We start from the raw sequence: 13,657 nt of genomic DNA, 5'->3' as shown, positions 1-13,657 counted from the left end.
GTCTTTTCCATGGCCGTCATCGAACAAGAAATGAAAATACCTCCATCCTTCAGACATTTTGTTTGCTCTAGGTGTATGCTCTCGGTGAGGACAATAAAACAATTTCTGCTCTCATGCCTTGCTTTCATCAAGTAGGCCCACCCTTCAGTACAAAAGGACGTGCAAACGAATGGCGCAAACTATCGTCACTTCTCTTTTTGAGCTGTCACTGATGCCCCTGGAGCACAGTACGTCACGCTGGTGAGGGATAGACAGCTTCCATTATCTCAGCTTTCCTATAAGTTGAGAGAGTAAATGCAAACAATAAGCTGCAGTTTCTGCCCGGTCTCAAACCAGGGACCTTTCGCGTGTAAAGCGAACGTGATAACCACTACACCACAGAAACAGATACTCTTGCAGCAATCTTCTTGGCATGTAGTGGGCTGGAAAGCACAGACCAAGGGCCAATGTCCATGAAGCTCAACGTTGGACCCTCCTTACCCGATCTCTTTCTTTGGAAGAAAGGAACGAGGACCACTTTTATTCCAAAAGGCGATTTTAAAACCATACCTGAAATCACGCTAGAAAAACACTTTGAATTTAATGTTCCTACACTGATGGTCCACCCCAGAAAAGCAGTTGCAAAGAAGTCCGGCACTGAAATTCTATACGCCAAAACTGGGAAACAGCGTGCAGGGAAAGGAACTTTTTCACCATACACGGCGTCTTATAGCATTGAAAAGAAGAAATGGTCCTACACAATAAGCAGCCTAAAAATAATTCCACAACATGGGCTCGTCCGGGATTTGAACCCGGGACCTCTCGCACCCGAAGCGAGAATCATACCCCTAGACCAACGAGCCTGATTCCCCTGTCAGCAATTTGAACAATTTCTGATGCGTCTTTCAGAAACAAAGCAGTGCTATTTGGCTGCTCTCTCTCTATGTGAGCCACACAAAGTCATGTTTTCTCTCAAGGTGTTGTTTTTTTCACTCTTGCAAGGAAGGGATCAGCCGATATCCTAGCTGCCAGTGAGCAGAAAAAAGGCACTGATGAGAACTGCAGGCACTTTCTGGCACTTGTACTTCTCTGCAAGTCCTGGACCCTTGCCCCATTAACTTCCACCCCAGAAGCAAGGGAGGGCCTGCCAAATCTTGCTCCTAAGAAAGAGGTGTTTGATTCTTGGATTCAAACACGCTCGATCAGGCTCGATCAGGCGAGATTTATATGAGTGGCTCGCAGGACTGAAACACTCACCTGGGAGACCCAGGGTGGCTGAATTCCCAGAATGGCCATTGTTGGGCAAGTCACCTCCTTTCCTCCTGCCTCAATCTAGAATTGGCTGCAAATCACAAGATAGAGTTCAATGTCCGTGTGTACTGCCTACTCCCAGCTACCTCTCTGTCTTCCTTATGTAAATTAAAATTCGCAAGGGGGGACCAATGACAATCTGCTCCTCCCACATAACCAGGAAGCCCTGTTGAACATGTCTGCCTGTGTTGTTGCAGGGACAGTGCCTTCTCCGCCCAAAAGGTGGCAGGAGAGCCTCACAACAAAGATGGGATCAACTGCTTAATGAGAAACCAGCACAGTAGTTAGTGTGATGGAGTGCAAATTTAACGGAAGGTGTGCCTGAGGTGTCCCTTCCAGGAATACATGGAATTGTGATTGAGAGCCCAGCCTGATCGTTGGTGGATTTCTCGTCATATGTTACAGGTCCGTGCAAAGATTGTGGTGTGTGGGGAATGCACTGCAAAAAACAGGACGATTTAAGGGTGTAAAAGAGACCTGTCAGAAGTGGGATTTGAACCCACGCCTCCATGAGGAGACCAGAAGTCTCAGTTGCACTGAAGATCAAGCTCTCTTGAGTCTGGCGCCTTAGACCACTCGGCCATCCTGACAGCCCTGGCTATGTACAGGTCTGACTCTTCTGTCTGCGCTTGCCAATGTTTGCACTTACAGCGTTCGCAGCAATGTCACAGGTGTAAAGGCCCCACAATACACGATGGCATGATAAAAAAAAAAGCTAGGCACAAGAGCGACCACTGATGGATGCGGATTACTTTGTTTCGTCTTGGAAAAGTAAAGGAAGTTTCCCACGGCTCGCTGGGTTCATGGACCGCCTCTTCTTAAGCTTGCATTGAGATAATAAGGTTTTAGAGGGTGCACATAAAAGCAGCTCATGCACAGTGTTTCTACCCGGTCTCGAACCAGGGACCTTTCGCGTGTTAGGCGAACGTGATGACCACTACACTACAGAAACTAACTTGCTGTGTTTTACTGTTAGAGCAAGGTTCCTCTCAAGGATTCTCTCTACTTCTATTCTGCTGAATCAGCAGCCACTCAGAAAGCGAGGAGCAAGTGTGAAAACTGCAGAGATATCAGCCAACATGATTGCAATTAGACGTATTAAAAATTTACTTATGCAGGCATCGACAGACAAATATCTGATGCCTAAATGCCAGCAAGTACAGCTTGGGAAAGCATCACCTGGGACACACACAGACTAAGCATGAAGGCAGAAAAAGCATGGATATCCGTTTTTCTTCTGAGGTTCAAAATAATTTGTGCAACAATGCGCCGAGTGTAATGAGAAATAGTCAGGCATTGTCAGTTTTGAGTAGGATTCTTATGTTTACCTCTAAAAAAGGGCTCGTCTGGGATTTGAACCCGGGACCTCTCGCACCCTAAGCGAGAATCATACCCCTAGACCAACGAGCGGAGGCACACAAGAGTCACCTTTTGCACCGGCTCCGGGGGTTATTGGCAGCGAGTTGGTGAATGATTCACCCAAAGCAAGCAACTGCACATGCTGCTCTCTTCTGCAATATGGTTGCTGTCTTTTCCATGGCCGTCATCGAACAAGAAATGAAAATACCTCCATCCTTCAGACATTTTGTTTGCTCTAGGTGTATGCTCTCGGTGAGGACAATAAAACAATTTCTGCTCTCATGCCTTGCCTTCATCAAGTAGGCCCACCCTTCAGTACAAAAGGACGTGCAAACGAATGGTGCAAACTATCGTCACTTCTCTTTTTGAGCTGTCACTGATGCCCCTGGAGCACAGTACGTCACGCTGGTGAGGGATAGACAGCTTCCATTATCTCAGCTTTCCTATAAGTTGAGAGAGTAAATGCAAACAATAAGCTGCTGTTTCTGCCCAGTCTCGAACCAGGGACCTTTCGCGTGTAAAGCGAACGTGATAACCACTACACCACAGAAACAGATACTCTTGCAGCAATCTTCTTGGCATGTAGTGGGCTGGAAAGCACAGACCAAGGGCCAATGTCCATGAAGCTCAACGTTGGACCCTCCTTACCCGATCTCTTTCTTTGGAAGAAAGGAACGAGGACCACTTTTATTCCAAAAGGCGATTTTAAAACCATACCTGAAATCACGCTAGAAAAACACTTTGAATTTAATGTTCCTACACTGATGGTCCACCCCAGAAAAGCAGTTGCAAAGAAGTCCGGCACTGAAATTCTATACGCCAAAAGTGGGAAACAGCGTGCAGGGAAAAGAACTTTTTCACCATACACGGCGTCTTCTGGCATTGAAAAGAAGAAATGGTCCTACATAATAAGCAGCCTAAAAATAATTCCACAACATGGGCTCGTCCGGGATTTGAACCCGGGACCTCTCGCACCCGAAGCGAGAATCATACCCCTAGACCAACGAGCCTGATTCCCCTGTTACCAATTTGAACAATTTCTGATGCGTCTTTCAGAAACAAAGCAGTGCTATTTGGCTGCTCTCTCTCTATGTGAGCCACACAAAGTCATGTTTTCTCTCAAGGTGTTGTTTTTTTCACTCTTGCAAGGAAGGGATCAGCCGATATCCTAGCTGCCAGTGAGCAGAAAAAAGGCACTGATGAGAACTGCAGGCACTTTCTGGCACTTGTACTTCTCTGCAAGTCCTGGACCCTTGCCCCATTAACTTCCACCCCAGGAGCAAGGGAGGGCCTGCCAATTCTTGCTCCTAAGAAAGAGGTGTTTGATTCTTGGATTCAAACACGCTCGATCAGGCTCGATCAGGTGAGATTTATATGAGTGGCTCGCAGGACTGAAACACTCACCTGGGAGACCCAGGGTGGCTGAATTCCCAGAATGGCCATTGTTGGGCAAGTCACCTCCTTTCCTCCTGCCTCAATCTAGAATTGGCTGCAAATCACAAGATAGAGTTCAATGTCCGTGTGTACTGCCTACTCCCAGCTACCTCTCTGTCTTCCTTATGTAAATTAAAATTCGCAAGGGGGGACCAATGACAATCTGTTCCTCCCACATAACCAGGAAGCCCTGTTGAACATGTCTGCCTGTGTTGTTGCAGGGACAGTGCCTTCTCCTCCCAAAAGGTGGCAGGAGAGCCTCACAACAAAGATGGGATCAACTGCTTAATGAGAAACCAGCACAGCAGTTAGTGTGATGGAGTGCAAATTTAACGGAAGGTGTGCCTGAGGTGTCCCTTCCAGGAATACATGGAATTGTGATTGAGGGCCCAGCCTGATCGTTGGTGGATTTCTCGTCATATGTTACAGGTCCGTGCAAAGATTGTGGTGTGTGGGGAATGCACTGCAAAAAACAGGAAGATTTAAGGGTGTAAAAGAGACCTGTCAGAAGTGGGATTTGAACCCACGCCTCCATGAGGAGACCAGAAGTCTCAGTTGCACTGAAGATCAAGCTCTCTTGAGTCTGGCGCCTTAGACCACTCGGCCATCCTGACTGCCCTGGCTATGTACAGGTCTGACTCTTCTGTCTGCACTTGCCAATGTTTGCACTTACAGCGTTCGCAGCAATGTCACAGGTGTAAAGGCCCCACAATACACGATGGCATGATAAAATAAAAAGCTAGGCACAAGAGCGACCACTGATGGATGCGGATTACTTTGTTTCGTCTTGGAAAAGTAAAGGAAGTTTCCCACAGCTCGCTGGGTTCATGGACCGCCTCTTCTTAAGCTTGCATTGAGATAATAAGGTTTTAGAGGGTGCACATAAAAGCAGCTCATGCACAGTGTTTCTGCCCGGTCTCGAACCGGGGACCTTTCGCGTGTTAGGCGAACGTGATGACCACTACACTACAGAAACTAACTTGCTGGGTTTTACTGTTAGAGCAAGGTTCCTCTCAAGGATTCTCTCTACTTCTATTCTGCTGTATCAGCAGCCACTCAGAAAGCGAGGAGCAAGTGTGAAAACTGCAGAGATATCAGCCAACATGCTTGCAATTAGACGTATTAAAAATTTACTTATGCAGGCATCGACAGACAAATATCTGATGCCTAAATGCCAGCAAGTACAGCTTGGGAAAGCATCACCTGGGACACACACAGACTAAGCATGAAGGCAGAAAAAGCATGGATATCCGTTTTTCTTCTGAGGTTCAAAATAATTTGTGCAACCATGCGCCGAGTGTAATGAGAAATAGTCAGGCATTGTCAGTTTTGAGTAGGATTCGTATGTTTACCTCTAAAAAAGGGCTCGTCCGGGATTTGAACCCGGGACCTCTCGCACCCTAAGCGAGAATCATACCCCTAGACCAACGAGCCGAGGCACACAAGAGACACCTTTTGCACCGGCTCCGGGGGTTATTGGCAGCGAGTTGGTGAATGATTCACCCAAAGCAAGCAACTGCACATGCTGCTCTCTTCTGCAATATGGTTGCTGTCTTTTCCATGGCCGTCATCGAACAAGAAATGAAAATACCTCCATCCTTCAGACATTTTGTTTGCTCTAGGTGTATGCTCTCGGTGAGGACAATAAAACAATTTCTGCTCTTATGCCTTGCTTTCATCAAGTAGGCCCACCCTTCAGTACAAAAGGACGTGCAAACGAATGGCGCAAACTATCGTCACTTCTCTTTTTGAGCTGTCACTGATGCCCCTGGAGCACAGTACGTCACGCTGGTGAGGGATAGACAGCTTCCATTATCTCAGCTTTCCTATAAGTTGAGAGAGTAAATGCAAACAATAAGCTGCAGTTTCTGCCCGGTCTCAAACCAGGGACCTTTCGCGTGTAAAGCGAACGTGATAACCACTACACCACAGAAACAGATACTCTTGCAGCAATCTTCTTGGCATGTAGTGGGCTGGAAAGCACAGACCAAGGGCCAATGTCCATGAAGCTCAACGTTGGACCCTCCTTACCCGATCTCTTTCTTTGGAAGAAAGGAACGAGGACCACTTTTATTCCAAAAGGCGATTTTAAAACCATACCTGAAATCACGCTAGAAAAACACTTTGAATTTAATGTTCCTACACTGATGGTCCACCCCAGAAAAGCAGTTGCAAAGAAGTCCGGCACTGAAATTCTATACGCCAAAACTGGGAAACAGCGTGCAGGGAAAGGAACTTTTTCACCATACACGGCGTCTTATAGCATTGAAAAGAAGAAATGGTCCTACACAATAAGCAGCCTAAAAATAATTCCACAACATGGGCTCGTCCGGGATTTGAACCCGGGACCTCTCGCACCCGAAGCGAGAATCATACCCCTAGACCAACGAGCCTGATTCCCCTGTCAGCAATTTGAACAATTTCTGATGCGTCTTTCAGAAACAAAGCAGTGCTATTTGGCTGCTCTCTCTCTATGTGAGCCACACAAAGTCATGTTTTCTCTCAAGGTGTTGTTTTTTTCACTCTTGCAAGGAAGGGATCAGCTGATATCCTAGCTGCCAGTGAGCAGAAAAAAGGCACTGATGAGAACTGCAGGCACTTTCTGGCACTTGTACTTCTCTGCAAGTCCTGGACCCTTGCCCCATTAACTTCCACCCCAGAAGCAAGGGAGGGCCTGCCAATTCTTGCTCCTAAGAAAGAGGTGTTTGATTCTAGGATTCAAACACGCTCACTCAGCGCTCGATCAGGCTCGATCAGGCGAGATTTATATGAGTGGCTCGCAGGACTGAAACACTCACCTGGGAGACCCAGGGTGGCTGAATTCCCAGAATGGCCATTGTTGGGCAAGTCACCTCCTTTCCTCCTGCCTCAATCTAGAATTGGCTGCAAATCACAAGATAGAGTTCAATGTCCGTGTGTACTGCCTACTCCCAGCTACCTCTCTGTCTTCCTTATGTAAATTAAAATTCGCAAGGGGGGACCAATGACAATCTGCTCCTCCCACATAACCAGGAAGCCCTGTTGAACATGTCTGCCTGTGTTGTTGCAGGGACAGTGCCTTCTCCGCCCAAAAGGTGGCAGGAGAGCCTCACAACAAAGATGGGATCAACTGCTTAATGAGAAACCAGCACAGCAGTTAGTGTGATGGAGTGCAAATTTAACGGAAGGTGTGCCTGAGGTGTCCCTTCCAGGAATACATGGAATTGTGATTGAGGGCCCAGCCTGATCGTTGGTGGATTTCTCGTCACATGTTACAGGTCCGTGCAAAGATTGTGGTGTGTGGGGAATGCACTGCAAAAAACAGGATGATTTAAGGGTGTAAAAGAGACCTGTCAGAAGTGGGATTTGAACCCACGCCTCCATGAGGAGACCAGAAGTCTCAGTTGCACTGAAGATCAAGCTCTCTTGAGTCTGGCGCCTTAGACCACTCGGCCATCCTGACTGCCCTGGCTATGTACAGGTCTGACTCTTCTGTCTGCACTTGCCAATGTTTGCACTTACAGCGTTCGCAGCAATGTCACAGGTGTAAAGGCCCCACAATACACGATGGCATGATAAAATAAAAAGCTAGGCACAAGAGCGACCACTGATGGATGCGGATTACTTTGTTTCGTCTTGGAAAAGTAAAGGAAGTTTCCCACAGCTCGCTGGGTTCATGGACCGCCTCTTCTTAAGCTTGCATTGAGATAATAAGGTTTTAGAGGGTGCACATAAAAGCAGCTCATGCACAGTGTTTCAGCCCGGTCTCGAACCGGGGACCTTTCGCGTGTTAGGCGAACGTGATGACCACTACACTACAGAAACTAACTTGCTGTGTTTTACTGTTAGAGCAAGGTTCCTCTCAAGGATTCTCTCTACTTCTATTCTGCTGTATCAGCAGCCACTCAGAAAGCGAGGAGCAAGTGTGAAAACTGCAGAGATATCAGCCAACATGCTTGCAATTAGACGTATTAAAAATTTACTTATGCAGGCATCGACAGACAAATATCTGATGCCTAAATGCCAGCAAGTACAGCTTGGGAAAGCATCACCTGGGACACACACAGACTAAGCATGAAGGCAGAAAAAGCATGGATATCCGTTTTTCTTCTGAGGTTCAAAATAATTTGTGCAACAATGCGCCGAGTGTAATGAGAAATAGTCAGGCATTGTCAGTTTTGAGTAGGATTCGTATGTTTACCTCTAAAAAAGGGCTCGTCCGGGATTTGAACCCGGGACCTCTCGCACCCTAAGCGAGAATCATACCCCTAGACCAACGAGCCGAGGCACACAAGAGACACCTTTTGCACCGGCTCCGGGGGTTATTGGCAGCGAGTTGGTGAATGATTCACCCAAAGCAAGCAACTGCACATGCTGCTCTCTTCTGCAATATGGTTGCTGTCTTTTCCATGGCCGTCATCGAACAAGAAATGAAAATACCTCCATCCTTCAGACATTTTGTTTGCTCTAGGTGTATGCTCTCGGTGAGGACAATAAAACAATTTCTGCTCTCATGCCTTGCTTTCATCAAGTAGGCCCACCCTTCAGTACAAAAGGACGTGCAAACGAATGGCGCAAACTATCGTCACTTCTCTTTTTGAGCTGTCACTGATGCCCCTGGAGCACAGTACGTCACGCTGGTGAGGGATAGACAGCTTCCATTATCTCAGCTTTCCTATAAGTTGAGAGAGTAAATGCAAACAATAAGCTGCAGTTTCTGCCCGGTCTCGAACAAGGGACCTTTCGCGTGTAAAGCGAACATGATAACCACTACACCACAGAAACAGATACTCTTTCAGCAATCTTCTTGGCATGTAGTGGGCTGGGAAGCACAGACCAAGGGCCAATGTCCATGAAGCTCAACGTTGGACCCTCCTTACCCGATCTCTTTCTTTGGAAGAAAGGAACGAGGACCACTTTTATTCCAAAAGGCGATTTTAAAACCATACCTGAAATCACGCTAGAAAAACACTTTGAATTTAATGTTCCTACACTGATGGTCCACCCCAGAAAAGCAGTTGCAAAGAAGTCCGGCACTGAAATTCTATACGCCAAAACTGGGAAACAGCGTGCAGGGAAAGGAACTTTTTCACCATACACGGCGTCTTATAGCATTGAAAAGAAGAAATGGTCCTACATAATAAGCAGCCTAAAAATAATTCCACAACATGGGCTCGTCCGGGATTTGAACCCGGGACCTCTCGCACCCGAAGCGAGAATCATACCCCTAGACCAACGAGCCTGATTCCCCTGTCAGCAATTTGAACAATTTCTGATGCGTCTTTCAGAAACAAAGCAGTGCTATTTGGCTGCTCCCTCTCTATGTGAGCCACACAAAGTCATGTTTTCTCTCAAGGTGTTGTTTTTTTCACTCTTGCAAGGAAGGGATCAGCCGATATCCTAGCTGCCAGTGAGCAGAAAAAAGGCACTGATGAGAACTGCAGGCACTTTCTGGCACTTGTACTTCTCTGCAAGTCCTGGACCCTTGCCCCATTAACTTCCACCCCAGAAGCAAGGGAGGGCCTGCCAATTCTTGCTCCTAAGAAAGAGGTGTTTGATTCTTGGATTCAAACACGCTCGATCAGGCTCGATCAGGCGAGATTTATATGAGTGGCTCGCAGGACTGAAACACTCACCTGGGAGACCCAGGGTGGCTGAATTCCCAGAATGGCCATTGTTGGGCAAGTCACCTCCTTTCCTCCTGCCTCAATCTAGAATTGGCTGCAAATCACAAGATAGAGTTCAATGTCCGTGTGTACTGCCTACTCCCAGCTACCTCTCTGTCTTCCTTATGTAAATTAAAATTCGCAAGGGGGGACCAATGACAATCTGCTCCTCCCACATAACCAGGAAGCCCTGTTGAACATGTCTGCCTGTGTTGTTGCAGGGACAGTGCCTTCTCCGCCCAAAAGGTGGCAGGAGAGCCTCACAACAAAGATGGGATCAACTGCTTAATGAGAAACCAGCACAGCAGTTAGTGTGATGGAGTGCAAATTTAACGGAAGGTGTGCCTGAGGTGTCCCTTCCAGGAATACATGGAATTGTGATTGAGGGCCCAGCCTGATCGTTGGTGGATTTCTCGTCACATGTTACAGGTCCGTGCAAAGATTGTGGTGTGTGGGGAATGCACTGCAAAAAACAGGATGATTTAAGGGTGTAAAAGAGACCTGTCAGAAGTGGGATTTGAACCCACGCCTCCATGAGGAGACCAGAAGTCTCAGTTGCACTGAAGATCAAGCTCTCTTGAGTCTGGCGCCTTAGACCACTCGGCCATCCTGACTGCCCTGGCTATGTACAGGTCTGACTCTTCTGTCTGCACTTGCCAATGTTTGCACTTACAGCGTTCGCAGCAATGTCACAGGTGTAAAGGCCCCACAATACACGATGGCATGATAAAATAAAAAGCTAGGCACAAGAGCGACCACTGATGGATGCGGATTACTTTGTTTCGTCTTGGAAAAGTAAAGGAAGTTTCCCACAGCTCGCTGGGTTCATGGACCGCCTCTTCTTAAGCTTGCATTGAGATAATAAGGTTTTAGAGGGTGCACATAAAAGCAGCTCATGCACAGTGTTTCAGCCCGGTCTCGAACCGGGGACCTTTCGCGTGTTAGGCGAACGTGATGACCACTACACTACAGAAACTAACTTGCTGTGTTTTACTGTTAGAGCAAGGTTCCTCTCAAGGATTCTCTCTACTTCTATTCTGCTGTATCAGCAGCCACTCAGAAAGCGAGGAGCAAGTGTGAAAACTGCAGAGATATCAGCCAACATGCTTGCAATTAGACGTATTAAAAATTTACTTATGCAGGCATCGACAGACAAATATCTGATGCCTAAATGCCAGCAAGTACAGCTTGGGAAAGCATCACCTGGGACACACACAGACTAAGCATGAAGGCAGAAAAAGCATGGATATCCGTTTTTCTTCTGAGGTTCAAAATAATTTGTGCAACAATGCGCCGAGTGTAATGAGAAATAGTCAGGCATTGTCAGTTTTGAGTAGGATTCGTATGTTTACCTCTAAAAAAGGGCTCGTCCGGGATTTGAACCCGGGACCTCTCGCACCCTAAGCGAGAATCATACCCCTAGACCAACGAGCCGAGGCACACAAGAGACACCTTTTGCACCGGCTCCGGGGGTTATTGGCAGCGAGTTGGTGAATGATTCACCCAAAGCAAGCAACTGCACATGCTGCTCTCTTCTGCAATATGGTTGCTGTCTTTTCCATGGCCGTCATCGAACAAGAAATGAAAATACCTCCATCCTTCAGACATTTTGTTTGCTCTAGGTGTATGCTCTCGGTGAGGACAATAAAACAATTTCTGCTCTCATGCCTTGCTTTCATCAAGTAGGCCCACCCTTCAGTACAAAAGGACGTGCAAACGAATGGCGCAAACTATCGTCACTTCTCTTTTTGAGCTGTCACTGATGCCCCTGGAGCACAGTACGTCACGCTGGTGAGGGATAGACAGCTTCCATTATCTCAGCTTTCCTATAAGTTGAGAGAGTAAATGCAAACAATAAGCTGCAGTTTCTGCCCGGTCTCGAACAAGGGACCTTTCGCGTGTAAAGCGAACATGATAACCACTACACCACAGAAACAGATACTCTTGCAGCAATCTTCTTGGCATGTAGTGGGCTGGGAAGCACAGACCAAGGGCCAATGTCCATGAAGCTCAACGTTGGACCCTCCTTACCCGATCTCTTTCTTTGGAAGAAAGGAACGAGGACCACTTTTATTCCAAAAGGCGATTTTAAAACCATACCTGAAATCACGCTAGAAAAACACTTTGAATTTAATGTTCCTACACTGATGGTCCACCCCAGAAAAGCAGTTGCAAAGAAGTCCGGCACTGAAATTCTATACGCCAAAACTGGGAAACAGCGTGCAGGGAAAGGAACTTTTTCACCATACACGGCGTCTTATAGCATTGAAAAGAAGAAATGGTCCTACATAATAAGCAGCCTAAAAATAATTCCACAACATGGGCTCGTCCGGGATTTGAACCCGGGACCTCTCGCACCCGAAGCGAGAATCATACCCCTAGACCAACGAGCCTGATTCCCCTGTCAGCAATTTGAACAATTTCTGATGCGTCTTTCAGAAACAAAGCAGTGCTATTTGGCTGCTCCCTCTCTATGTGAGCCACACAAAGTCATGTTTTCTCTCAAGGTGTTGTTTTTTTCACTCTTGCAAGGAAGGGATCAGCCGATATCCTAGCTGCCAGTGAGCAGAAAAAAGGCACTGATGAGAACTGCAGGCACTTTCTGGCACTTGTACTTCTCTGCAAGTCCTGGACCCTTGCCCCATTAACTTCCACCCCAGAAGCAAGGGAGGGCCTGCCAATTCTTGCTCCTAAGAAAGAGGTGTTTGATTCTTGGATTCAAACACGCTCGATCAGGCTCGATCAGGCGAGATTTATATGAGTGGCTCGCAGGACTGAAACACTCACCTGGGAGACCCAGGGTGGCTGAATTCCCAGAATGGCCATTGTTGGGCAAGTCACCTCCTTTCCTCCTGCCTCAATCTAGAATTGGCTGCAAATCACAAGATAGAGTTCAATGTCCGTGTGTACTGCCTACTCCCAGCTACCTCTCTGTCTTCCTTATGTAAATTAAAATTCGCAAGGGGGGACCAATGACAATCTGCTCCTCCCACATAACCAGGAAGCCCTGTTGAACATGTCTGCCTGTGTTGTTGCAGGGACAGTGCCTTCTCCGCCCAAAAGGTGGCAGGAGAGCCTCACAACAAAGATGGGATCAACTGCTTAATGAGAAACCAGCACAGTAGTTAGTGTGATGGAGTGCAAATTTAACGGAAGGTGTGCCTGAGGTGTCCCTTCCAGGAATACATGGAATTGTGATTGAGGGCCCAGCCTGATCGTTGGTGGATTTCTCGTCATATGTTACAGGTCCGTGCAAAGATTGTGGTGTGTGGGGAATGCACTGCAAAAAACAGGACGATTTAAGGGTGTAAAAGAGACCTGTCAGAAGTGGGATTTGAACCCACGCCTCCATGAGGAGACCAGAAGTCTCAGTTGCACTGAAGATCAAGCTCTCTTGAGTCTGGCGCCTTAGACCACTCGGCCATCCTGACAGCCCTGGCTATGTACAGGTCTGACTCTTCTGTCTGCGCTTGCCAATGTTTGCACTTACAGCGTTCGCAGCAATGTCACAGGTGTAAAGGCCCCACAATACACGATGGCATGATAAAAAAAAAAGCTAGGCACAAGAGCGACCACTGATGGATGCGGATTACTTTGTTTCGTCTTGGAAAAGTAAAGGAAGTTTCCCACGGCTCGCTGGGTTCATGGACCGCCTCTTCTTAAGCTTGCATTGAGATAATAAGGTTTTAGAGGGTGCACATAAAAGCAGCTCATGCACAGTGTTTCTACCCGGTCTCGAACCAGGGACCTTTCGCGTGTTAGGCGAACGTGATGACCACTACACTACAGAAACTAACTTGCTGTGTTTTACTGTTAGAGCAAGGTTCCTCTCAAGGATTCTCTCTACTTCTATTCTGCTGAATCAGCAGCCACTTAGAAAGCGAGGAGCAAGTGTGAAAACTGCAGAGATATCAGCCAACATGCTTGCA

General features: G+C 47.2%; 19 non-coding genes across 19 annotated transcripts; all 19 read right to left on the bottom strand.

Annotated features, from left to right (window-relative positions):
* Positions 1 to 770: 770 nt before the first annotated feature.
* On the bottom strand, positions 771 to 842 carry TRNAP-CGG (transfer RNA proline (anticodon CGG)). Its single transcript has one exon. It is a non-coding gene; the product is annotated as a tRNA-Pro (tRNA).
* Positions 843 to 1,768: 926 nt separating this feature from the next.
* Positions 1,769 to 1,880, bottom strand: TRNAL-CAA (transfer RNA leucine (anticodon CAA)). The gene is made up of 2 exons: positions 1,843 to 1,880; positions 1,769 to 1,814 (listed from the first exon to the last, which is right to left on the bottom strand). It is a non-coding gene; the product is annotated as a tRNA-Leu (tRNA).
* A 289-nt stretch (positions 1,881 to 2,169) lies between these two features.
* On the bottom strand, positions 2,170 to 2,242 carry TRNAV-AAC (transfer RNA valine (anticodon AAC)). The gene has a single exon. It is a non-coding gene; the product is annotated as a tRNA-Val (tRNA).
* An 887-nt stretch (positions 2,243 to 3,129) lies between these two features.
* Positions 3,130 to 3,202, bottom strand: TRNAV-UAC (transfer RNA valine (anticodon UAC)). Its single transcript has one exon. It is a non-coding gene; the product is annotated as a tRNA-Val (tRNA).
* Positions 3,203 to 3,587: 385 nt separating this feature from the next.
* On the bottom strand, positions 3,588 to 3,659 carry TRNAP-CGG (transfer RNA proline (anticodon CGG)). The gene has a single exon. It is a non-coding gene; the product is annotated as a tRNA-Pro (tRNA).
* A 926-nt stretch (positions 3,660 to 4,585) lies between these two features.
* Positions 4,586 to 4,697, bottom strand: TRNAL-CAA (transfer RNA leucine (anticodon CAA)). Its single transcript has 2 exons — positions 4,660 to 4,697; positions 4,586 to 4,631 (listed from the first exon to the last, which is right to left on the bottom strand). It is a non-coding gene; the product is annotated as a tRNA-Leu (tRNA).
* Positions 4,698 to 4,986: 289 nt separating this feature from the next.
* TRNAV-AAC (transfer RNA valine (anticodon AAC)) lies at positions 4,987 to 5,059 on the bottom strand. The gene has a single exon. It is a non-coding gene; the product is annotated as a tRNA-Val (tRNA).
* A 386-nt stretch (positions 5,060 to 5,445) lies between these two features.
* TRNAP-AGG (transfer RNA proline (anticodon AGG)) lies at positions 5,446 to 5,517 on the bottom strand. The gene has a single exon. It is a non-coding gene; the product is annotated as a tRNA-Pro (tRNA).
* Positions 5,518 to 6,404: 887 nt separating this feature from the next.
* Positions 6,405 to 6,476, bottom strand: TRNAP-CGG (transfer RNA proline (anticodon CGG)). Its single transcript has one exon. It is a non-coding gene; the product is annotated as a tRNA-Pro (tRNA).
* A 937-nt stretch (positions 6,477 to 7,413) lies between these two features.
* On the bottom strand, positions 7,414 to 7,525 carry TRNAL-CAA (transfer RNA leucine (anticodon CAA)). Its single transcript has 2 exons — positions 7,488 to 7,525; positions 7,414 to 7,459 (listed from the first exon to the last, which is right to left on the bottom strand). It is a non-coding gene; the product is annotated as a tRNA-Leu (tRNA).
* A 289-nt stretch (positions 7,526 to 7,814) lies between these two features.
* TRNAV-AAC (transfer RNA valine (anticodon AAC)) lies at positions 7,815 to 7,887 on the bottom strand. The gene has a single exon. It is a non-coding gene; the product is annotated as a tRNA-Val (tRNA).
* Positions 7,888 to 8,273: 386 nt separating this feature from the next.
* TRNAP-AGG (transfer RNA proline (anticodon AGG)) lies at positions 8,274 to 8,345 on the bottom strand. The gene has a single exon. It is a non-coding gene; the product is annotated as a tRNA-Pro (tRNA).
* An 887-nt stretch (positions 8,346 to 9,232) lies between these two features.
* TRNAP-CGG (transfer RNA proline (anticodon CGG)) lies at positions 9,233 to 9,304 on the bottom strand. The gene has a single exon. It is a non-coding gene; the product is annotated as a tRNA-Pro (tRNA).
* Positions 9,305 to 10,230: 926 nt separating this feature from the next.
* On the bottom strand, positions 10,231 to 10,342 carry TRNAL-CAA (transfer RNA leucine (anticodon CAA)). Its single transcript has 2 exons — positions 10,305 to 10,342; positions 10,231 to 10,276 (listed from the first exon to the last, which is right to left on the bottom strand). It is a non-coding gene; the product is annotated as a tRNA-Leu (tRNA).
* A 289-nt stretch (positions 10,343 to 10,631) lies between these two features.
* On the bottom strand, positions 10,632 to 10,704 carry TRNAV-AAC (transfer RNA valine (anticodon AAC)). The gene has a single exon. It is a non-coding gene; the product is annotated as a tRNA-Val (tRNA).
* A 386-nt stretch (positions 10,705 to 11,090) lies between these two features.
* On the bottom strand, positions 11,091 to 11,162 carry TRNAP-AGG (transfer RNA proline (anticodon AGG)). Its single transcript has one exon. It is a non-coding gene; the product is annotated as a tRNA-Pro (tRNA).
* An 887-nt stretch (positions 11,163 to 12,049) lies between these two features.
* Positions 12,050 to 12,121, bottom strand: TRNAP-CGG (transfer RNA proline (anticodon CGG)). Its single transcript has one exon. It is a non-coding gene; the product is annotated as a tRNA-Pro (tRNA).
* A 926-nt stretch (positions 12,122 to 13,047) lies between these two features.
* On the bottom strand, positions 13,048 to 13,159 carry TRNAL-CAA (transfer RNA leucine (anticodon CAA)). The gene is made up of 2 exons: positions 13,122 to 13,159; positions 13,048 to 13,093 (listed from the first exon to the last, which is right to left on the bottom strand). It is a non-coding gene; the product is annotated as a tRNA-Leu (tRNA).
* A 289-nt stretch (positions 13,160 to 13,448) lies between these two features.
* TRNAV-AAC (transfer RNA valine (anticodon AAC)) lies at positions 13,449 to 13,521 on the bottom strand. The gene has a single exon. It is a non-coding gene; the product is annotated as a tRNA-Val (tRNA).
* Between the last annotated feature and the right edge of the window lie 136 nt (positions 13,522 to 13,657).

The sequence above is a fragment of the Triturus cristatus genome, chromosome 10, assembly GCF_964204655.1.
Source record: "Triturus cristatus chromosome 10, aTriCri1.1, whole genome shotgun sequence".
Classification (NCBI taxonomy): Eukaryota; Metazoa; Chordata; class Amphibia; order Caudata; family Salamandridae; genus Triturus; species Triturus cristatus.
This window is presented reverse-complemented; position numbering and strand designations above follow the sequence as displayed.